At 38.2% G+C, this 24,826-nt stretch overlaps 1 protein-coding gene and 1 non-coding gene across 3 annotated transcripts in view; one reads left to right on the forward strand and one right to left on the reverse strand.

Moving 5' to 3' along the window:
• Positions 1 to 24,826, reverse strand: part of MAP4K3 (mitogen-activated protein kinase kinase kinase kinase 3) — a 187,134-nt gene that overhangs the window by 150,651 nt on the left and 11,657 nt on the right. The gene's annotated exons all lie outside the window — the stretch shown is intronic.
• Positions 12,771 to 12,838, forward strand: LOC123326107. The gene has a single exon (XR_006540886.1). It is a non-coding gene; the product is annotated as a small nucleolar RNA SNORD43 (small nucleolar RNA).

Here is a 24,826-nt window from a genome sequence, read left to right on the forward strand (position 1 = left end):
TTTACTAAAATCTACTGTGGCGGGGCGCCTGGGTGGCTCTGTCGTTAAGCGTCTGCCTTCCGCTCAGGTCGTAATCCCAGGGTCCTGGTATCGGGCCCTGCATGGGTCTCCCTGCTCGGCGGGAAGCCTGCTTCTCCCTCTCCCACTCCCCCTTGCTTGTGTTCCTGCTCTCGCTGTCTCTCTCTCTGTCAAATAAATAAATAAAATCTTTAAAAAAATAAAATAAGGGTGCCTGGGTAGCTCAGTTGGTTAAGCAACTGCCTTCAGCTCGGGTCATGATCCTGGAATCCTGGGATCGAGTCCCACATCGTGCTCCCGGCTCAGCAGGGAGCCTGCTTCTCCCTCTGGCCCTGTCCCCTCTCATGCTCTCTCTTTCAAATAAATAAATAAAATCTTAAAAAAAATAATAATAATAAAATAAAAATAAAATAAAATCTATGGTGGCATTCTATACTTACTCCAATTTTCAATTTTCTTACTTTTCTCACACCCATCAAAGAATCAGAAACCCAAGCACACTATTATAAAGTAAAACACTTGATCAAATAATTCCTTCCCCATTTATCTTTAAAAAGATAAGGAAAAAAAGGACTGAGATCTCAATTACTCTTCAAAATATTTCCTTATATGCTCTATGTAAAACCCAAAACATTTAGTATCCATAAGACTAGAGCCTTTGGGGCGCCTGGGTGGCTCAGATGGTTAAGCATCTGCCTTCGGCTCAGGTCATGATCCCAGGGTCCTGGGATCAAGCCCCGCATCGGGCTCCCTTGCTTGGCGGGGAGCCTGCTTCTCCCTCTCCCTCTACTGTTCCCCGCTTGTGCTCTCTCACTCTATCAAATAAATAAATAAAATCTTTAGGGAAAAAAAAAAGACTAGAGCCTTTTAAAAAGTTCAGAATGATGGATATTATGTTTACTGTGTAGAATATATGTATAGTTACTATTAAAATATCAGAAAAGCAAGGAAGGGAAATATAAATATTTTTATACTGACAGCCCCCCTGGGTAAAATAAAAGACAATTCAGTTTATGTTTCTGAACTCCGGGAATATTATTTCACTCAAGACAACATACTTTAGCTTCAAGCCCCAAATTTTTAAAAGATCAGAGTAAAGCACTTTTCATAAAACAATTTCAGCAAAAATACTATCCCCAAACAGTGCCCTCTCTTCACTTCTTATAAGAAACCATTCCTACTTTTTGAGGGAAGTAGATCTTAATTTCTAAAATATGAAAAGACCAGAAAACTCGGGCGCCTGGGTGGCTCAGTCGTTAAGCGGCTGCCTTTGGCTCAGGTCATGATCCCAGAGTCCTGGGATCGAGTCCCACATCGGGCTCCCTGTTCAGCGGGAAGCCTGCTTCTCCCTCTCCCACTCCCCCTGCTTGTGTTCCTGCTCTCGCTGTCTCTGTCTCTGTCAAATAAATAAATAAAATCTTAAAAAAAAAAAAAAAAGGGCGCCTGGGTGGCTCAGATGGTTAAGCGTCTGCCTTCGGCTCAGGTCATGATCCCAGAGTCCTGGGATCGAGTCCCACATCAGGCTCCCGGCTCGGCGGGGAGCCTGCTTCTCCCTCTGACCCTTTCCCCTCTCATGCTTTTTCTCTCTTGCTCGCTCTCTAAAAAATAAATAAAATCTTTAAAAAAAAAAAAAAAGAAAAGACCAGAAAACTCTTCAAGTAGGGCCTACACTAGTGCAAAGTCTTGGTCAGCCACAGTATAAACCTGCCAAGAAACAAACTAGTGAAGTCTTATAGATTCCTTATACTTAATATTTGTATAAAGAAAAAAAATAACAACTTGATTAATACCAATGAAGCTTCTATGAGATATATTATAAAAATACTGTTGTACTATAAAAAATATTACTAAATTATTCAAAAACACATGTACCAACTCAGTTATTTGACTTAACTAAATTACATCACATACCAGTAAATGTTTGGACTTTGTATCACCCTTAATACATTCACCAAATAAAAACCTTCAAATTTCAAATCAAATATATTACTCTTTTTCAACTTGCTAGGGTTCATCATACTACATATCTATACCAGGAAAAATGTACAGTGTAATAAATAAAGTCTCTCAACCAAGATTTTAGCATCCTCCCAACCCCCGCAAAAAAAGCAAGCTATTTAACACAGACCACCTCTTTCAAATGGGCTTTAAAACAATATTTAAAATTCTGAAAACAAATCTAAGAGAAGTCAGTAAGATTGTAGGCTATAAAATGAACATACAGAAATCAATAGCCAATATGTATATATGTAAACAACAACAGAAGATTTAAAGGAAGAGAAGGCCTCATTTCCAATAGCACCAAAACAGTAAAGTATTTGTATACTTTCATTTGACCAGAAATGTACAAGCTTATGAAGAAAACTTTAAAAATGAAAGTAGAGGGGTGCCTGAATGGCTCAGTCAGTTAAGCGTGTGCCTTCAGCTCAGGTCAGGATCCCAGGGATTGAGCCCCACATCGGGCTCCCTGCTCAGCGGGGAGTCTGCTTCTCCCTCTCCCTTTGCCCCTCCCTCTGCTTGTGCTCTCTCATGCTCTCTCAAATAAAATCTTTAAAAAATAATAAAATAAAAAGAATCATTCTTTAAAAAATGAAAGTAGAATTGAATGAAGAAAAAGCTATAATCATATTCTTGGAGATGGAGTAAACATCACAAATATGTCAACTCTTAAGGTAATTTATAATTTACATAAATCCAATAAAAATGCCAACTTGTTTTTCCTCCAGGAACTGGACAGGCTGATTCTAAAGATCTTACTGAAAAATAAACAAGCAATAATTACCATGAAAACTCTGAAAAAGAACAATGAGACAACAGCTCTAACAGATACTACAGTTTCTTATAAAGCCTCAAAAGGTAAAACAGAGTATAAGTGGCAAATAGAGAAACCAATGGGACAAAACAAAGTACAAAAATAGACCCATATAAAGAATTTCTAAAAACAGAGAAGACAATCTGATAGAAAAGTGGACAAACTACATGAAAAAAGAAATACAAATGGTCCTTAAATATACAGATAAGATGCTTAACCAAACTCATGAAAACAGAAATGCAAACCAAAAAATACACCAAGATAGTATTTCTTAATCCGATGGGCAAAATCTGATGGAAATCCAACTACTCTCCAGTCAAGCTGTAGGGAAATGGATGCTCCAAGGACCTTTATACATTGCTGGTGGAAAAATGTACAACATTTATATGAAGGAAATATAAAAATACCTTTCAGAATTATAGATGCCTTTACTCTTTCACTTAGCCAACACATTTTCTAGGACCCTAATAAACAAGACACCACAGGGCGCCTGGGTGGCTCAGTTGGTTAGGCGACTGCCTTCGGCTCAGGTTATGATCCTGGAGTCCCAGGATCGAGTCCCGCATCAGGCTCCCTGCTCGGCAGGGAGTCTGCTTCTCCCTCTCCTGCTCCCCCCTCTTGTGCTCTTTCTCTCTCTCACACTCTCTCTCAAATAAATAAATAAAATCTTTAAAAAAAAAAAAAAAAAAAGACACCACAAACATAAAAAATAACACATAAATAAGGTTATTGACTATGAAATTGTAATAGCCAAAAATTGAACACATTCAAGTAACTGGCAACAGAGAATGGGTTGAATAAACTATGGCATCTACACACAACTGAATACTACTTTCAGTTTTTTTTAAATTGAAAAAAAAAAAAAGGAAAATCTTTATGTACAGATATGGAGAGAGAGCTCCAAGGTATAAACCTGAAAAAGAAAACAAGGTGAAGAACAGTAGTATGTTATATTTTGACTAAAAGGAGGAGGAAATAAAAATAAATATTTAAATTAGCTATTTGCAAAAAGTCTAGAAGAATAAACAGAAATTAGTAAAAATAAGGACATGTAATGGGCTAGAGAGGAGGAGTAGATGAGGATAGGCAGGACCAAGACTCCTCAGAGTACACTTTTTAAAAACAGCATTTTAATTTTTGAACCATGTAAGTACATACATTTTCTATTCAAAAAAATAAGTTAAAAACAATTAAATTTGAAATAGAAAGATGAAAAGAAGGTGACCTGGCTGATACTTGGTCAAAAAAATTTACTGGACCATGGTTTAAGTCCCCTGAGTGATATTTAAAAGACTAACTGTGGGGTGCCTGGGTGGCTCAGTCGTTAAGCGTCTGCCTCTGGCTCAGGTCATGATCCCAGAATCCTGGGATCGAGCCCCGCATCGGGCTCCCTGCTCGGCGGGAAGCCTGCTTTTCCCTCTCCCCCTCCCCCTGCTTTGTTCCCTCTCTCACGGTCTCTCTCTCTGTCAAAATAAATAAATAAAAATCTTAAAATAAATAAATAAATAAATAAATAACTGAAATTACAACAATACTAATCACTGAAACATCAACATCACAAATATAATCATACTTATATGTTCACACAAAATTTCAAACGAATCTACTAAAACTAGAGAACAGTCTTAACTTTGAAAACTCCTGTTGCATTGTGTAGCAAAAAAGCATACTGTTCACCTGTTCAAGTTTATAGTTGCACCCTATAGGTCAACAGAAGTCAGCAAGAGGAGTAAACACTTGTGACAGGCAGTAAATACTGACAACGTAAAGGTTTTAGTAACAGCCAGCTCCGTGCAGGTCAGGCTGGGATTATGCTAAAACAGCAGCTTTAGACCCAATCAAGGAATGAAAGCATAAAAGGAAAGGCCACTTTCAGTACCTGCCACATTCTCTTCTAATACAACAAAAAAGGACACAGGAATCATCTTGCTTCCATCTTTGGGTGGCTGAGTTTTGCTTAGGACCAGAAGTAGGAAATAAAAGTTTACATTCAGCACCTCACTGACAAGTCAAAGTGGATCATTTTTAGAGGGGCGCCTGGGTGGCTCAGTCATTAAGCGTCTGCCTTCGGCTCAGGTCATGATCCCAGGGTCCTGGGATCGAGCCCCGCATCGGGCTCCCTGCTCCGCAGAGAGCCTGCTTCTAACCTCTCCCTCTGCTGCTCCTCCTGTTTGTGCTCTCTCTCTCAAATAAATAAAATCTTAAAAAAACAAACAAAACAAAAAAACCAATCCTGTGGCAAAATAAGCAGATCCTTTACTCAGACTTCTCCTATAAGCTCAAGACCCACAACTAGACAATCCCATTTGCCCTGCAATATACCTCAACCTAACACTTTAACCCTTCCCTGCCATTCCCCACCTCTCCATTCACAGAATTATAAATGTCCTTCTATTTCTGTTTCCACTCCTCATGCCCTGGAGTTCTGGCCACCATCACCTCTTCTCTGCAACACTAACAACAGTCTCCAGCCTAGACCCTGACTTGACTTTACAATCCCTGCATCTAAGACTTCACTTTTATTAGCATAAATTGCTCATAACATTCCCTTATGAGTTTTTAAATATTTGCTATATTGGTAGATATGCCCTCTCTTTGTTCCTAATAATAATTAATAAAAACTATTTACACCTTCTTTTTTTATGTCTTATGTGATCTTGCTAGAAACTTATCTTTCTCACATATCTTTTCAAATATAAAGCTTTAGGTTTTATTAATCAGATTTAAAAAATTTTTCCTTCCGGGGCGCCTGGGTGGCTCAGTCGTTAAGCGTCTGTCTTCGGCTCAGGTCATGATCCCAGGGTCCTGGGATCGAGCCCCACATCGGGCTCCCTGCTCCACAGGAAGCCTGCTTCTCCCTCTCCCACTCCCCCTGCTTGTGTTCCCTCTCTCACTGTCTCTGTCTGTCAAATAAATAAATAAAATCTTTAAAAATAAAAATTTTTTCTTCCTATTTAATTCCTGTCCCTCCTTTTTACGTACATTTCTTCCAGTGCCTATGAGTTTACTCTGCCCTTTTTCTGATTCTTTGGGGTGAATGCTTAATCTTTTTATTTTTTGTTCTTTCTTGTTTTCTGAGAAACACAACTGTATAAATCAGACTGTATTAATACAGTCCTGGGTAATTTTCAGGGTTTGTAAACTATACATCAGCAAAGCTGGAAAAACTATTTAAAAGTATATTTTGGGAAGAAATCATAAGAGATAACCGCAGTGACCTTGAGTTTGGCAAATTATTTCTTAAACACAACAAAAATAGCATGAATAGGAGTCATGAGTGAATAAACAAACTGTGCTATACCCCTACAAAGGAACAATACTCAGCAATAAAAAGTAAAAAACTACCGATACATGGAACATCAAGGACAAATCTCACAATAATTAAAAGAAGCCAAACAGAAGAGTACATACCTTATGATTCCATGCATATAAAATTCTAGAAAATGCAGAGTAATTAGGACAGTAATTTAGAATCTAAACTGACAAAAAGCAAATCAGTGGTTCCCTGGAGACTAGTTAGGGACAAAAAAGATTATTTGGGGGCATGAAGAAACTTTTGAGGATTACGCATATATTTATTATTTTGACTGAGGTGATGGCTTCACAGGTATATACATATGTAAAAATTTAAATCATACAATTTAAATGGGCAGTTTACTGTATGTCAATTATACCTCCATAAAGTATTTTTTAAAAAGAAAAAAGAAAACTTCAAGGTCACTTCCCCCCCCCACATTGCAACTTTTCTTGGCATTCTCAGGCAGGATCTGTATTCATACCACATCACAGAACTTAAAATATACTTCTAAAGTAAAATCACAGTTGTTATGCTTATTTGTATGTCTGTCTCCCTGTTAAGACTGTGAGTTCCCAGAATGTCTTATTCATATTTTTATACCCAAGACATAGCAGACTAGTGCTTTTGCATATTAAGTGTTCCATACATGTACAATTAATTGAATGTATGTTTAATTTTTAAAAACCAAATGCAGAGTCTTGAGTAAATGAAATTTGGCTTGAAAATAGGTACTGGATGGAAATATGAAAGAGAATCAAAGATGAGCAATACTACAAAGCCTCAATGAAGATTCACTTGAAACTGGATTCAATGCTTCAGTATAAACACTGAGCCAGTGTGTGGATTTATCCAGAAAAATTTAGTGTGAAGAGCAGAGATCAGAAGAAAAAGTAGATACTGCAATAAACTCAGAGGTAAAAACTAAAGAAGACAGAGCAATTTAACACTATGGACAGAGACAGACTAAGAATAATTATCCAGATTCCACCACGCAATTGGTGGTTATGTTAGAGTCTATATAAATGCCTGTTTACCAAGTACTATAATAAATGTAAAGACAAACCTCTAATTCACAGGCACTAAGGATAAAGACAGTGTGGTTAAGGGAAGGAATAGCTTTAAGAGGGTCGACAGTGCATAAGCAGATAGTTTCCAAGTGCTAGTTCCAACAATGCACTGAAAATAGCAGAGAGGCATTTCTACTGCTAACGGTACTTTGAAAACCTCCCCATGCACTGAAACACAAAATGCTGCATAGGTTTATGTCCAACATTCTTTAGGTTTTTCTGATTATATCAGAGAGATAACTTTGGCAAATCTCTTTGGTTTCACTTAACCTAGGTCTGGGTGGGAGGACAGTAATTTAGAATAGTGGAAGAAGGCCTACTAATCTGTCTTTTAACAATAAGGCTGATTTCTAGTTCAGGACAGGCCAATTGCATTATTTAAGTAAAAGAGTCAGAAGAATCCTAGATGGATGGGCATGATACACCACAAATAGCCAGAACCAAGAATTCTGAGTTCCCTCTACTCATGCAACAACCTGTGCCCAACTTTAATAATTCAGAGTAATATAATCAGAACAAAGCAACTGATAATATTGAAAAATATCTTAGAATTTTTTTAAAGCTTTGTTATCTACATAAATTTTGGTTCTGTGCCCATACATTACAATAACAAATTCTACTGAAACCATTATAGTCATTAAACTCTAACAGCCAAGAATCTTATTACATGATTTTAGAACAAACACACAAGTGTATGAAGAAAAACAGAATTTATCTTCAAGAGACAAACATTAATTTACTTATAATAAAAATGATATATATTTTTCTTTTTCTTAAGTAGGCTCCATGCCCAGCATGGAGCCCAGTGCAGGGCTTGAACTCACCACCCTGAGATCAAGACCTGAGCTGACGGGTGCCTGGGTGGCTCTGTCAGTTAAGCATCTGCCTTAGGCCCAGGTCATGACCACAGGATTCCTGGATCAAGCCCTGCATCAGGCTTCCAGCTCAGCAAGGAGTCTGCTTCTCCTTTTCCCTCTGCCTCTCCCCCAGCTATGTTCTTTTTCTTTTTCAAATAAAGTATTTTTAAAAAAAAGGACCTAAGCCAAGATCAAGAGTGAGACACATAACTGACTGAGCCACCCAGGCACCCCTAAAAATATGGTATTTAAAGGATTATCTTTTAAAAGGTCTTTGGTTGGGGAGTGCCTGGGTAGCTCAGTCAGTTAAGCATCTGCCTTCAGCTCAGGTCATGATCCCAGGGTCCTGGGATCCAGCCCTGCATTGCATAGCCTCCCGTTCCCTGCTCAGCGGGGAGTCTGTTTCTCCCTCTCCCCCTGCCCCTCCCCCTGCTCATGATCTCTCTCTCCCTCTCTCTCAAATGAATAAAGTCTTTAAAAAAAAAATAAAAAAAATAAAAGGTCTTTGGTTGAAGATCGTAACTTAGTACTTTTAATAATATGAAATATAAAAACATTTTTCTAACTTTTGAAAATCTTTCTAACTTCTCAAAAGTGAAACTTTCTTACCTAGCAATTAAACCAAAATATAGGAAATAGCCATTTGAAATACATAAAGGCTGGAGTGCCTGGGTGACTCAGTCATTTGAGCATCCGACTCTTGATTTCTGCTCAGGTCGTGATTTCAGGGTCATGAGATTGAGCCCCTTGCTAGGCTCCGTGCTCAGTGGGGAATCTGCTTCTTTCCCTCTCTCTCCCTTTGTCTCCCTGCCTTGCGCAAGCAACACCCGCTCTCTCTCTAAATCTTAAAAAAAAATACATAAGGGCTATGTGGTATAATGACATTAAAGGAACACATATATCATAGTTATTGTTACTAATGTTCTAGCATTGCTCTTTTATATTATTTTTTCATTCAAATGAAATATATCCAAACCATATAATGTACATAGGCATTAAGTAAACCTTTTAGAAATAATTAAATGTGTTTAAAAGAACCAAAAATTTTTATGTCATTATACCGTTTTACTTAAAGTTGTAGATAAATGGACACAACCCAATGTCATCTTAAATACAGGACGATAATTAAACAGTAATTTTTAAAAGTAAGGTATACTCTATAAATTTCATGCCTTTGAGAGTGAATTTCCTGAGTACTAGAAAATGGACATCCACATCCAAGAAGGAAGTCTTCACGACCTCTATTTTTAGTTAAAGCTGTTATCTGAGATCGAATTTAAAAGCCAGCTACAGACAGATAGCCAGTAAATCTGACTCCCTTACTGCTGGCATAATAACAGATGTTTTGCCTGCATTTTTCCTATTTAAAAATGATACCACACAGTTACAGTGCACAATCCAGATTGAATATACCAAATTACATTCCCTCTCTTAACTCCATTTCACTATGTAAAAGAGAATGGTACACGATTTCAGTGTCTTTTTTGGTTATTAAATACTTATTGGGAGCCAATTACATGCCAGGTGTGGTACTAGGTGCTGGAACACAAAGCTATTATTAGCTTACACTTCATGTCTTTATTACATGGTAAAACTACAATATTAGAATTCTGAAAGTCCATTCTCCTGGAAGACCAGGTGAGACTGGTGAGACTGTGACAAAGTAGATAGAACTAGGGAACTTTGATCTAGCAAGGGCTTCATCATTCATCCAGTTTGATACAGATACTGTTCTACACATGAGCACAAAAGTCTTCCAGAGTTGAAAAAGTAATTCTACGGCTAAGAAGAAGTGGGATTATTAGCACTGAAAAAATGTGAAGTCTGCAGAAAGGTAAATGGAATGCCTTCAGATTCCAAGGATATCTGCTACTACATTTACATGGTGGCTAAAAGGAGTAGGTTTAAATGACTGACAAGTAATCCCTTATGGCACTCTAGAGAGTTCTCAAAGTCCTTTCACACTATTTAATTTTAATTTTCCTGAAATTATAATTTTACATGGAAAGGAACTAGTAAGGGTAAACCAGGCTTTTAGCAGTAGGTTAGCCCTGCATTTCCCAAACTGCATTCTGTGGAACTGGGATATTATAGTCATTAGGTAAAAGAATAAATAAATAAATTTGTTAAGTTCATGATCAACTAATTTAGGAAAATAAATCAAAGTTAAAAAGTACATCTACTACAGGACTTCTCAGAGCCTTCACTATGCTATTATATAATGCAAATCTCCAAATGGAGGAAGGGAATAGTATCAGTTCCCAAACTCATTTGATCACAGAATCCTTTAATCTTTTAATTAAGTATCATTTTAAGCATCTAATGTTCCAGAAAACAAACTCTGTACTAATGTACCAAACAAAACAAGAAGAATCAAGTCAGAGGAGAACATACTTCCAGAGGCAAAATCTACTAATAGCCAGCAGGTCAGAGACCTCGAAAAAAGACCACAAAATAGCTCCTGAGAAGGCCAAAATGTCCACCATACCTGGCTGCAAAGTCAATGCCATCTTCCCTTGGATACAGACACTGAACAACTAAATGTAGCAATTAATGGCTTCCTCCAAAATATTTACTGAGCGACTACATTGTTCCAGGCACTATGCTAGAAGCTAGAGATGTAACAATGAATAGTATGGAGAAGGTCCATGATCCTATAAAGCTTAGATTCCAGGGGCGCCTAGGTGGCTCAGTTGTTAAGCGTCTGCCTTTGGCTCAGGTCATGATCCCAGGGTCCTGGATTCGAGCACCGCGTGGGGCTCCCTACTCAGCAGGAAGCCTGCTTCTCCCTCTCCCACTCCCCCTGCTTGAGTTCCCTCTCTTGCTGTGTCTGTCAGATAAATAAATAAAATTAAAAAAAAAAAAAAAAAGCTTACATTCCAGTTGGAGGACACAAAAACAAGAAAATACCAGATTGACTGGTGCTATGCAGGAGGGAAAACAAAAATGTGGATGATGTGGTAGAGGAAATATGATTGAGTTGGGCTGGTATTACAAAAAAAGCATAAAATAAATGAATGAATACAGGCTCAAACTTAGGTAACAATAAAGAACAGGAACAAACTGGGGCACCTGGCTGGCTCAGTCGGTAGAGAGCATGCAACTCTTGATCTCGGGGTTGTAAGTTCAAGCCCCATGTTGGGTGCAGAGCTTATGTAAAGAAAAAAAAAAACAGGAACAAATACTATCGCAGTTACAGTAAACACGAAGTACTTAGTAGGTGCAGGGTACTATACTAAGATTTAAATGCTTTATTATTTAAACCTCACAACAACCTTTTGAGATAAGTAGTATTAATCATTCCCCCATTAAAAATGAAACTGAGGTATAAGAGAAGTTAAATTAGGTGCTCAAGGTCACAAAGCTAAAAACCAGGAGAGCTTAAATTCAAAGGCAGCAATCTAGGTCAAGACGATAAATTCCTATTTGGCCATCAGACTGAGCAGTATCTACTTGGCAGATACCAAACTGCCACTGCAACAATTTTAAAGATTTTTTTCCACCTTCTCAATGTCTATTACATATAACTAATTTCTGTCTACCTGCCTGAAGTCACCAGCAGAGAGACCCAACAAATGACTGTATGTGTTTTCTTCCCCTTAGGAAAAGCAGAAACTGAATCCTGACATACAGATTTACCCAGGTTATAAAGAAATTCATCAAAGAGCACACTGTGGGAGTAAAAGACCCAGGCTAAATTCCTTGGATGAGAAGAAGAAAACTATAGCCCTGAGTGGTTAAGTAACCAAACCACAGTCACTTATCCAACTAACAAGGGAGCCAGGAGCAGAACCAACCTTAATGTGGCTCCATCATTATCCTCACGCCTGGCCGATGGGGACCAGATCAGCACAGAGGATGGACTGAACTGGGTACAGAATCAGTGGGGAGACTATATTATTGGTAAGAATACCAACACCAAAACAACGTATCTGATACCAAATATTATGTAAGTGGTGATTCATTAAATAATGGTAATTTATTTATCCAAAATTAAGACCTAAATTCATAAAGAATCATGACTACTGTCGCCAACAGATTTTGGAAGAACCAGAAGTTCAAGAGGCTATGTGCAATCCCATAAGCCAAGTGCAATGGCCTCTAACTTGGGTATGGTTCACAATCAGATTTTCTTTTCTGTCAAATGACAGCCTGTACTTGGTAAAGTCCCAAGTCCTCCAGGATGTGAGGTGCTTTTTTAGAGTTATGGTTCTCAAACAGTTCCAAATGTATGGCCATCATTTAAGAATCATGTGGTCCAACTGAAGATTCATCAAAATTAATGATTAAAGTTACATTTTCTACACTAACTGATCTGACTTTGCTTAGGCAACAGGAGAAATTTAACATGCTCCACACTAAAGAAATGGGACTTATTGGCACACACAAAAAAGAGCTTTTTCTTTTGCACTTATTGGTAGACAAGCAATAAATACAACCTAGTTTCAACTCAATTATGACTTAGTTGAAACAGGTTTATGAGACTAAATGCCCTTAAAACCAAGCGGGAGAAAAAGAGACAGTAAAGAAGAGAAGGGAAAACGGAATTATAGTGAAAACAAGACAATTGTGTGCATTATTTCAATGAGAATTAAACCACATTCTGATAGTTTCTAACGGTTTTAATGTCTCTCCAATCTTTACAAGTTAATAATGTTAGGCAGAAACAGTCACCTATGGTTTCCAGTAATAGCAGTTAACAGAAAAACAGAATTATACAGAGATGATGAACTCACTGACGGGGGGACAGAGACTCTGTGCTGATTGTAAAAAAAGAAAAAATATATATAAATAAATTATAAATCAACATTTGGAAGAGTAAATTCCATCTATCACTATCTTGTCTCTGATTTTAAGACTCACATTTAAATCAGACTGGTTGTATAACTTATTGAATTGTATACTTTAAATGGGTGAATTGTATGGTATGTGAATTCTCTCTCAATAAAGCTGTTAAAATTTAAGTCAGATGCTGGGGAGAAGGGGACAGCAGTGTTTGAAAACAATGCTCCAGAATAACTAAGCTTTTCTACATAAGCTGACCAATGAAACCAAGTGCTAAACAGGCGCTGGTGAAACAGAATAGATGAGATGTTTCTGGCATGTTAATAAAGAAATCCCTTCAACTGATTTGGTTCTTGATCAGCAGCCAGCTAAACGCCTTTGCTAACTGCAATCCTGACCCACTCCTCTCCCCTCTGTGCAAGAGACATATGTGAAGAGGGTGAGAACCACATGCTTCTACCAGAAGGAAAAAATAATCTTCTGGCAATTGTGGTGGGGTGGTTTGGGGGGGGGGGGAAGCTGTTAATTCCAGAACATTTTCAAAAGCATCAACTACTTTCCTCACAAGCACAATCTCCTCAAAAACCAGAAGAAAACAAACTACCTTATCTCTTAAGTATAAGATCCATTTCTCCATAGTGGCCTTTTTAAGGAAATGTACTCTTTTCTAACCACTGTCCCTTCTCTTGTTCAGGGGGAGACTTGGGATTTTTCTGATTATCAATGAATCACTTCTGCCCCTCCTTGGCAAAAAATAATACTTTTTAAAAAATCAGAAACAAACATGACAGATGTATAGCTCCATGTTCACACACCTACTTTTGGCAGTGTAGCCAAATGCATGGACCCCACAGGCAGACTGCTGCTCTGCCATTTACAAGCTGGGGACTCTTGGACTACAGAGCTCTTCGTGCCCCTCTCTTCTCATCTGTAAAAAAGGGACAATTACAGTTCCTACATTACACCACAGATTAATTTACTACCAATTTTGGTCTTACCAACACTTTGCACATGGTATACAGTAATAATAATTATCATTATTATCATTATTATTTCAAAGAGTGAACTGGCAACTTAAAAAGTATGAGAACAGTTTGGTTTGAAAACTTACAGAGTTATGACAATTCTTTAAAAGCTATACAGATATACTGAGAATGAACAAATATGTAAATGGATGGTGAATGGCAGGAGCCAGGTTTCTCACTAATGGAGAAGGAGGCTACAGATAAGCAGTGGGGGAAGGCTAGAATGAACCATGTGGCAGTAGATTAGATATGGAGACAGCAGTATGAACTCATGTTCAGCTTAAAATAGATACTGTTAGATACAGAAATAATTATATGTATGTATGTATGTATACATGGGTTAGTTACATATATATTTATATTTAGCTAGGTTAGTGATACAGTAATTTAGTAATAATTTCCTGGCTCTATCCACTGAGAGGGCCTAGAAGTAATAACACACCAGTAACAATAAATACACCCAGAGCCTATATCATGTTCTTATTCTATTTCCACTAAAAGGAACCAGGAATCCTTAGAGAAATGGCTGGTTATAAGGCTTGGGCAGGGAATATACATGATGAGCCTGGAACATCTATACTGCCAGAAAGTCAGGAAGTGTTAAAAACAAAACGATGGACATCATCAAAGGGAAACAAGAGACAACCTGAAAGAGCTCCCAATGGCTAAGTTGAAACAATGTGAACAACCTGACTACTGGATTATAACCCAAAGTATAAAATAAATATCCATAAATCTATTGGATATAAAATAACTAAAGGGCAAAAATACAAATCTCCATACAGAGGAATTCCAAGTAATTTATGTAGTTACTTCCTCCCTCAAAAAGATGAAGCTTAACCCCCTAAGTGTGGGGCTGAGTTTGGTGATTTGCTTTCAGAGAGCACAACATGGAAAGGTGGGAAAAAATAACTTTATATAAAGTGTAGAAACCTAGAGAATATTACCACTGTCAGGTTACCATCACTAGCGATAAGTCATGTTAGTTAGCATGGATACTTTATCCTCCCCAAAATTCATAACCCAGTCTAACCACGAGAAAAACACCAGACAAATCTAAATTGAGAAACACACTACAAAATACCTGATCAGCTCTCCTCAAAACTGCTAAGGTCGGGGCGCCTGGGTGGCTCAGATGGTTAGGCATCTGCCTTCGGCTCAGGTCATGATCCCAGGATCCTGGGATCGAGCCCCGCACCGGGCTCCCTGCTCAGTGGGAAGCCAGCTTCTCCCTCTGCCTCTGCCCCTCTCTCTCTCTGACTCTCATGAATAAATAAATAAAACATTTAAAAAAAAAACCAAAAAACTGCTAAGGTCATCAAAAACAAAGAAAAAGTCTGTGAAACTCAGAGACCAGAAAATTCTGCTTAAAAAGATGATGACTAAATGTAATATGCTATCCTGCAGGGATCCTGGGACAGAAAAGGGACATTAGGGAAAAACTAATGAAATCCAAATAAGCTGTGGAGTTTGGCTAATAGTGACATGCTAACTGGTTCATTAGTCGTGACACATGTACCACAGCAGGTAAGAGGTTAACAAAAGGGGGAAAACCGGGTGAGGAGTACACAGAAACTCTCTAGTATCTTTGTGGGTTTTTTTATAAATCTAAAATTACTCTAAAATAAAGTTTATCTTCAAAAATCTTAACTAAAGAGGGGCATCTGGGTAGTTCAGTCGGTTAAGCGTCTGCCTTCAGCTCAGGTCATGAACTCAGGGTCCTGCTCAGTGGGGAGTCTGCTTCTCCCTCTCCCTCTGCCCCTCCCTGCCTGTGCACATGCGTGCGTGCTTTCTTTCTCTCTCTCTCTCTCTCTCAGGTAAATAAATAAAATCTTTAAAAAATAAATAAACAAATGATGATCTTAACTAAAGAATTAAACAATTTAAATATTTTTTTAATGTTATGAGTTTAAAAAGGTGACTTTAAATCTTGGCTGATAAAGAAAAAGGTATTTGTCTCCCAAAACAGCTGATATATCTGGTAAAGAAATAATTTCTGCAAACAATGTTGCTAAAAAAAAATTATATCCCATAAGCTTAGTTTCCAGACTTTTCTAAGAACCACTGAAATAAGTTAAATTATATTTTTAAAATACTGTCTAAACTCTTGTAAAACACAGTCTAATTAAATTTCACACGTTTTATATGATCACTTCTTATAAAAGTTGTTACAGAAATATTCTTTAAATTTTAATTCAAATATTGCACGGTAACATGATAGAAACAGCTGAAGAAATCTCAACACAAACAATTTAAACCTAATGTAAAAATAGCAACTCTGCCCAGTAATTAACAGAAACCTTCAATTTTGGTTTTTGAAGAAAAAAAAATTTGTAGAACCTCATGTAACCACAGTTTACTGAAGGACAAAAAAAAAAACAAAACTCAACATTCCAAATCAAAACCTCTTCCTCCAGTAGTGTTAGAGAATCAACATCACAGCACTAACCAGAAACAGGAGACCCCAAAAGAAAAATGTCAACACAATGACTGAAATAAAAATGACAATAACTGACATTACTGTTCAAGCTGAATGACATTCAAAAAACAACATAACTGTGTGTGGCAGGTTTCTACAAAAGGCTTTATAGTCTCTACTTGATGCTCTTCGAAGGTTTGGGGTTTAAGTTTTTATTGAAGGAAGGAAGGGTGGTGGAGCATGGGGTGAGCAAGGAATAGAGAAGGGAAAGATGAACAGGTTTTAATAATGACACTGTCCATCCGGTTTATCACTCAGCACCTTCAATGCTTTCTTATTTTCGTCAACTTCGTCACTTCCTAAAAATGATGTAGAGGGAGAGGAGTACATAGGGACAGTGAGAGATCGTAAGTCATCTATTTCTGAGGCACTATAAGGATAACAGGAATCTAAAAATGGATTTTAGGGATGTACAGACGTTGAAAGAAAACTCGTAACAACAACAGTGGGTAATCTTTACCTGTATTTACTCCACTATTTTTACCTGTTTTAACTAAAAAATATTCAGTAACTTGTAATACCAAACCTTTTCCTGAAGACTGTAACTTCCACAAACATGTATACTTACATCACAGGTCTTTTGTATCGTATTTCATTCATTCATTTAATATGCCTCAAAAGAAAGCTTGAAACCATGAATCTTGAATTCCTTGGATATTAAAAGTGAAAAGAAAGTTAGATAAGAGCTTTTCTTCCTTTGAAAACTAAGGACAAAAGATGTCCCTTACCTATGCTCCCATCACTGAATAATTCCTGTTTTCAAGTGTGCTCTTTAACTATAACTCCCTATCAGTCCCTTCAAATCTACTAGTCTACCACTTCAGGAGTAGAGAGGTGAGGGGGATGGGACACCTTTCTACTTAAATATATTATATCTCAATCAACTCGTCCAAAATCTAACTCCACATCTCTCTTCACTCAACTTCTTCTAGGGCATCTATGTCCAAAACTTACCCTGTTGTTAATTGAAGTCACATCATTACCATTCACTCTTGGATGGGGACAAGACATTCCAGGTAATATGAAATATGAGACTGAAGATTAATTGTCCACCCTACATCACACCTGCCTATCCACCATGGGACTAAGTGGTCCCTGCCATGAAGGAGCTCCTTGTCCACACTTCAGTTCAATCATCTTCAGTGGTTCCTTTATTTCTGTCATATTTAATTTGTACCCTGGAGACAGTTTCTCAAGGCATATTTTGGTCTCAACTACCTCTCTGTAGCAAACAGTGACTACAAAGCATAGGTTCTGGAGTTAAGACTGCCTGAATTCAAATCCCAGTTTTACCACTTACTAGATGTATGACTTTGGGCCTATTCTTGACCTTTCTTTTTGTGCCTCAGTATCCACATCTATAAAATGGAAATAACAACAATGTCTACCTCATGCTTCTGAATCACCTGCAATCAGATTCTTTGCCAACCATTCCAACCTCTCAAGAAAATGACTCTACAGACAGCACGTATATCCTCCTAACTAGACTCACTAGTCTCCCAGCACTTACCTCCCCTAGTTCTCTGCTGTATTTGACTCCAAATTACCACTTTCTATTAATCTCAAACTACCTGTGTTTGAATATGAACAGTTAGAGGGAAGAGCATGTAAAGACACCAAGAAAAAAACAGTCATTTATAAGCCAAGGAGAGAATCCTCATAAGAAACTAACTCTGCCGACACCTTGATAGCAGACTGCTAGCCTCCAAGAACTTTGAGAAAATAAATTTCCATTGGCTAGGCCACCCAGTCAGTGATTCTTTGTTAGAAAGCTCTAACGAACTAATACAAGAACCCAGAAACCGATTTATACAAATACAGTCATCAAGTGACCTCTGACAAAGGAGCAGGGACAATAATGGAAAAAGGATGGTTTTTTCAACAAATGGTACTGAATCAACTGGACAACCATATGTGGAAGGAAGGAAGGTAGAAATATACAAAGAACTTTTTTTTTTTTTTAAGATTTTTATTTATGTATTTGTCAGAGACAGAGTGAGAGGGCACGCACAAGCAGGGGGAGCGGCAGACAGAAGGAGAAGCAGGCTCCCCACTGAGCAAGGAGCCCAATGCAGGACTTGATCCCAGGACCCTGGGATCATGACCTGAGCCGAAGGCAGATGCTTAACTGACTGAGCCACCCAGGCATCCCCAAAATATACAAAGAACTCTTAAAACTCAACAATAAGACAACCAACCCAATTTTGAAAGGACAAAAGATCTGAACGGACGCCTCATTAAAAAAGATATACAGATGGAAAATAAGCCTATGACAAGATGCTCAACATCAGAGGTCACTAGGGAATTGTAAATTAAAACAACAATGATACAACACACCTATCAGAATGGCCAAAATCCAAAACACTGACAACATCAAATGCTAGCCAGGATGTGGAGCAGCAGGAACAGGATTTGCTGCTGCTGGGAATGCAAAAATGGTGCAGGCACTCTGGAAGACAGTTGGGCAGTTTCTTACAAAGCTAAGCAGTCTTACCACACGATCCAGCAATTGCACTCCTTGATATTTACCCAAAGGAGTTGAAAACTTATGTCCACACAAAAACCTGCACAAAGATGTTTACAGCAGCTTTATTCATAGCTGCTAAAACCTGGAAGCAACCAAGATGTCAATCAATAGGTGAATGGATATGTAAACTATGGTACAATCATACACAGGGATATTATTCAGTGATAAAAAAACAAATGAGCTATATCAAGCCACAAAAAGACTTGAAGGAACCTTAAATGCATATTGCTAAGTGAAAGAAGGCAGTGTGAAAAGTCTACATAGTGGGGCATCTGGGTGACTGTCGGTTAAGCATCTGCCTTCGGATCAGGTCATGGTCTTGGGGCCCTGGGAGGGAGCCCAGTGTCAGGCTCCTTGCTCAGCAGGGAGCCTGCTTTTCCTTCTCCCTCTGCTCTTCACTCGTGCTCTCTCTCACTCTATCTCTGTCTCTCAAATAAATGAATAAAATCTTAAAAAAAAAAAAGTCTAAGGGCGCCTGGGTGGCTCAGTTGGTTAAGCGACTGCCTTCGGCTCAGGTCATGATCCTGGAGTCCCGGGATCGAGTCCCGCATCGGGCTCCCTGCTCGGTGGGGAGTCTGCTTCTCCCTCTGACCCTCCTCCCTCTCATGCTCTCTGTATCTCATTCTCTCTGTCTCAAATAAATAAATAAAATCTTTAAAAAAAAAAAAGTCTACATACCTATGACCTAATTATATGGCATTCTGGAAAAGGTAAAACTATAGAGACAGTTAAAAGATCAGTGGTTGGGGCGCCTGGGTGGCTCAGTTGGTTAAGCGACTGCCTTCAGCTCAGGTCATGATCCTGGAGTCCCTGGATCGAGTCCCGCATCGGGCTCCCTGCTCGGCAGGGAGTCTGCTTCTCCCTCTGACCCTCCCCCCTCTCATTGGCTCTCTCTCATTAAAAAAAAAAAAAAAAAAAGATCAGTGGTTGCCAGGGGTGGGCTGGAGGGGTAGAGGCAGAGGTAGACTCAGGTAATTTTCAAAGCAGTGAAAATACTCTATATAAAATACCATGATGGATATATGTCTAATACATTTGTCCAAGCCCATAGCATATACAATACCAAGAGTGAGCCCTAGTGTGAACTTAAGGCCATAAATGTAATAGACTTTAGTTAATAATAATGGATCAATACTACTTTGTTAATTTTAACAAATGTATTGCACTAATGCAAGGTATTAATAGGGGTATACAGAGGGAGAGAGAGAATACCAAGCAGGCTCCACACCCAGCGTGGAGCCCAATGCAGGGCCCGATCTCACAGCCCTGAGATCATGACCTGAGCTGAAACCAACAGTGGGATGCTTAAGTGACTGAGCCACTCAGGCACCCCAGGAACTCTGTACTTTTTGCTCAATTTTTCTGTAAACCTGAAAACAGCTGAGTCCACAAAAAATAGAAGTAAAACCCTGGGTACCATAAGTGAAGGGAAATGGAAAAGCAGGGTTGAGGCTTCCACCAACAGGGGCACAAAGATAAAAATAGAAGGGATGGGGAAGGGGAGAAATTGGCCTCTGCAAACTAAATGTTAGAGATTTTAAAATTATTTGAGGATAGGTGAACAGATCTTGGTACAACTCAAAACAATATACTGGAACAGAGACCCCTGGATAAAACTAGGGCCCTGGAAAGGACTGTGTCCTCAGTAAAGTAAAAATAAAAACAAACAAAAAAAGTGACCCACAAGCACAGAAGGAGGATAACAACAAAGTCTGTCTCTGCTTGGGCTCTGAATAAGAAGAAAGAAAAAAGTCCCTTAAGAATTAAAAACCAAGAGCCCAGCTGCTCATTTGGGCTTGGGGTTCAAATGTGCATTATCCATAAGGTGTGGGGAATTCCAAACAGAAATTAACATGAAGATCAGTCTCAGACCAAAGAGACTCATGAGGTTCCTGGAAGAAGCAAACTCAAAACTGTTTTGGAAAGACACCCTCACAATTTGAGCCACAAAAAATTCTTACAGAAAAAACTTGATGAATTCAGAATTAAAATAAAAATCTACCATGAGTCAGCAAACACAACAACAAACAGCAAGATTAAAAATCCTCAAAATCTGAGAAGAGAGAATGGTAATTTGAAAGCGTATGTTAAGTATGTTAAAATAATCAAAGGCAGAAAAAGCAATCAAAACTCTAAGAACAAGAAACCATGTAAAATAAATACACAGACTTGAAAAATAACAAAAGAGCTTCTAAAAATAGAACTATTAAAATTTAAAAAACAAAAGGGGTGCAGGGGTGACTCAGTTGGTTAAGCATCCAACTCCTGATCTCAACTCAGGTTTTGATCTTAAGCTCTTGAGTTCAGGCCCCACGTTGGGCTCCAAAACAAAACAAAAAACTGAAGTGTGCTCCACCCCACACACCAAATTGTACGTTGAAGTCCTAACCTCCAAAGTGATGGTTTTTGGACATGGGGCTTTGGCATATAGTTAGGTTTAGATGAGGCCATGAGGGTGGGGACCCTCATGCTGAGATTAGTGCCCAGAGAGCTTCTGTCATTCTCTGCCTCGTCAGCACAGTGAGAAGGTGGCCATCTGTAAATTAGGAATTTCTCACCAGAAACCAACTGTGCTGGCACATCCTGGTCTTAAGACTTCCAGTCTCCAGAACTATAAGAAAATAAATTTTGTTGCTTAAGCCACCCAGTCTATGATATTTTGTTTTGACAGCCTGAACTGAGACAGAATCCAAATGACCAAATCTGAAATAGTTTGAACATCAAAATAAATTACAGTGATGAATTAGAACCCAATGAAAAAAATAAAAATCCATAAGTCCAAAAATAAAGTAAAAGCTCTTCATCACAATAGAATGTCAACTAATAAATGCAGAAGAAATTAATGGAATTAGAAAAGCACTATTTCACACCATAACAGTATTAACTCAAGTATGACTCATCAATGGACATTAAAATTAATGGTGCAAGTTAGATGAGGAAGGAGATACTATACAGTCTTAAAATCTCCCCACAAATTATTTATTAACTACAAAAGGAAAAAATAACTTTATACTGAAGAAACCTGGCAGATCCATGTAACCAAGTGATCAAAACTAATATTAATAATGGAACAAGTGAGCATCACATGCCTCCTGATATTGAGAGGACATATCACTTACATACATTTCTGCCAAAAATGCATAACCTGAATTTGAACAAAAGAAACACCAGATATACCAAAAATGAAGGACAGTCAATAAAATAAATGATGTGTACTCCTAAAAAGTGCCAGTGTCTAAAAAGACAAAAAAACGCTGAAAAACTATTCCAGATTAAAAGGAGACTGAAAAGTCTTGGAAACTAAAAGTGATGTATGATCTTGGATTGGTTTCTGGACTAGGAGGAAAATGCTATTGTGGATATCATTAGGACCATTGGTAGAAATCTGAATAAGACCTATAAATCAGATTAACAGTATTGTATTAATATTAAAATTTTCTGATTTTGATAACTGTACTGTGGTTTTATTTAAGTGAATATATTTATTTTGAGAAATATACATTGAATGTTTATGGGTAAAGGAGCATGATGTCTGCAACCTACTCCCAAATGGTTCAGATTAAAAAAAATAATATGTACAGAGAGAGAGAGAAAATGTGATAAAGCATATGTGGCAAAGTGTTAACCACTGGTGAATGTGGGTAAGGGTGTAAAAGAGTTCTTCGTATTATTCTTACAATTTTCCTATGAGTTCAAATTATTTCCCCCCCAAAAAAGGGTTTTTTTAAAGCAACAAGAGATTATACACAGACACAAATTAAGATACTAAATATATGAACCATAATACAAGACACAGAATAAAGAGTTGGAAAAATCATGACATTATGGGACATGGTGAAATAAAGAAATATCCTATCTCTCTCCTGTTGTATGCTTTTTTAAAAAGTCAATCAGAGAGGAAAAAATAGATTAGCTACAAGAAACAATTGATAACAGACTTCTTTTTTTTAATCATTTTATTTTATGACAACAGACCTCTTAGCAACAGATAACCAGAAGACAATAGAGTATCTTCAAAGTTCTGAGAGAGGGGCGCCTGGGTAGTTCAGTCATTAAGTGTCTGCCTTCAGCTCAGGTCATGATCTGAGGGTCCTGGAATGGAGCCCCGCATTGGGCTCCCTGCTCCACGGGAAGCCTGCTTCTCCCTCTCCCACTCCCCCATGCTTGTTTTCCCTCTCTCGCTGTGTCTCTCTGTCAAATAAATAAATAAACAAAGTTCTGAGAGAAAGTAACTGTCAACTTGAGAGTTCTATACCATGTTATATTATGATTTGAAAGTAAAGACACAATAATGACATTTTCGAGAGGAAAAAAAAAAGATTGAGTTCACCTTGCACAGTCCCTCACTTGAAAGAGAAAGAAACAGAGAAAAAAGATAAAAAAAGAAAGACAGAAAGAAAAAAAGAACCCTTCCAAATAATGCTCACCAGGAGAAATACTGAACCCAGAATGCAGGAGTATAATGCCTAGACACAATGGTAAGCAATGAAATCGAAAACACATATGGGTAAATGTAAAGGAGAACTATCTGTATAAAATAATGTTAATAAACACTAATCAGGGAGATAGAAAACAATGTAAACCAAAATAAGAGACAACACTAAAAGGAAGGAGACAATTGAATTAGGCATTCTAAAGTCCATGTACTTACCAGAAAGAAAACAGATTTTTTAAATTATTCTTTTTTTTTTTAAGATGTTATTTTTTTATTTATTTGACAGAGACACAGCGAAAGAGGGAACACAAGCAGGGGGAGTGGGAGAGGGAGAAGCATGGTCCTTGCTGAGCAAGGAGCAGGGTGTGGAACTTGATCCCAGGACCCTGGAATCATGACCTGAGCTGAAGGCAGACACTTAACCAACTGAGCCACTCAGGCAACCCGAAAACAGAGATATTGATTAACCTTATTATGCATGTTCAAATTTTAAGGTAACCACCAAAAGTGTAAAAATAAAATGTATAACTTTTAACTCAATAGAGGAGAAAGAGGGGGAAATATAAGAAAATGCACTGAATACCATCCAAAGAGTGACTTAAGCAGGTTAGAAAGATTGGCCCTAATGAATTTGGAAAATTTTATACTGTAAATCATAAATGAGTTCATATTCTTCAGTTGGCATTCATTTGTCTGTATCTTAGGTATCTGAAACATTATCCATCACATTTCCTAATATGGACCCTTTCTTTTTTTTCTTTTCTTTTTTTTTTTTTTTTTTAAATTTATTTATTTGACAGAGAGAGACACAGCGAAAGAGGGAACACAAGCAGGGGGAGAGGGAGAGGGAGAAGCAGACTCCCAGCCGAGCAGGGAGCCCGATGCGGGGCTCGATCCCAGGACCCTGGGACCATGACCTGAGCCGAAGGCAGACGCTTAACGACTGAGCCACCCAGGCGCCCCAATATGGACCCTTTCTTTGTCAGAATGGCTGTCTGTAACCTCTGCCCACTTTGGTCCCACAGCAGTTTTTTTTTTTTTTTTTTTTTTGAGATTTCATTTATTTGTTTGTTTATTTGAGAGAGAGAGAGAGTGTGAGTTCATGCAGGGGGAAGGAGAGGGGAAAGAGAATCTTAAGCAGACTCCACGCTGAGTGTGGAGCCTGATGAGGGTCTCAATCCCACAACCCTGAGACCATGACCCAAGCTGAAATCAACCAGCTGAGCCACCCAGGCGCCCCGCACCCCACAGCAGTATCTTTACCCATATTTTGTAAATATAAAATTCTCTTTTGGAATTGTTTCCTCCACAGTTCTTTACAAATGCAAACCCGATATTTCATTAAGTCCTAGGTCAAGATATGCTCTTCCAGGAAGTCTTTACCAGACTAACCCCAGCTGATCTTACCCTTAAATTGAATTTCTATAGAATTTATAATATGTCATTGTTTTTTTAATTGTTAAAATCCTGCCTTAGAAATGTTCCTTAAGGGGTGCCTGGGTGGCTCAGTCGTTAAGCGTCTG

This window comes from Neomonachus schauinslandi, chromosome 10, assembly GCF_002201575.2.
Source record: "Neomonachus schauinslandi chromosome 10, ASM220157v2, whole genome shotgun sequence".
NCBI lineage: Eukaryota > Metazoa > Chordata > Mammalia > Carnivora > Phocidae > Neomonachus > Neomonachus schauinslandi.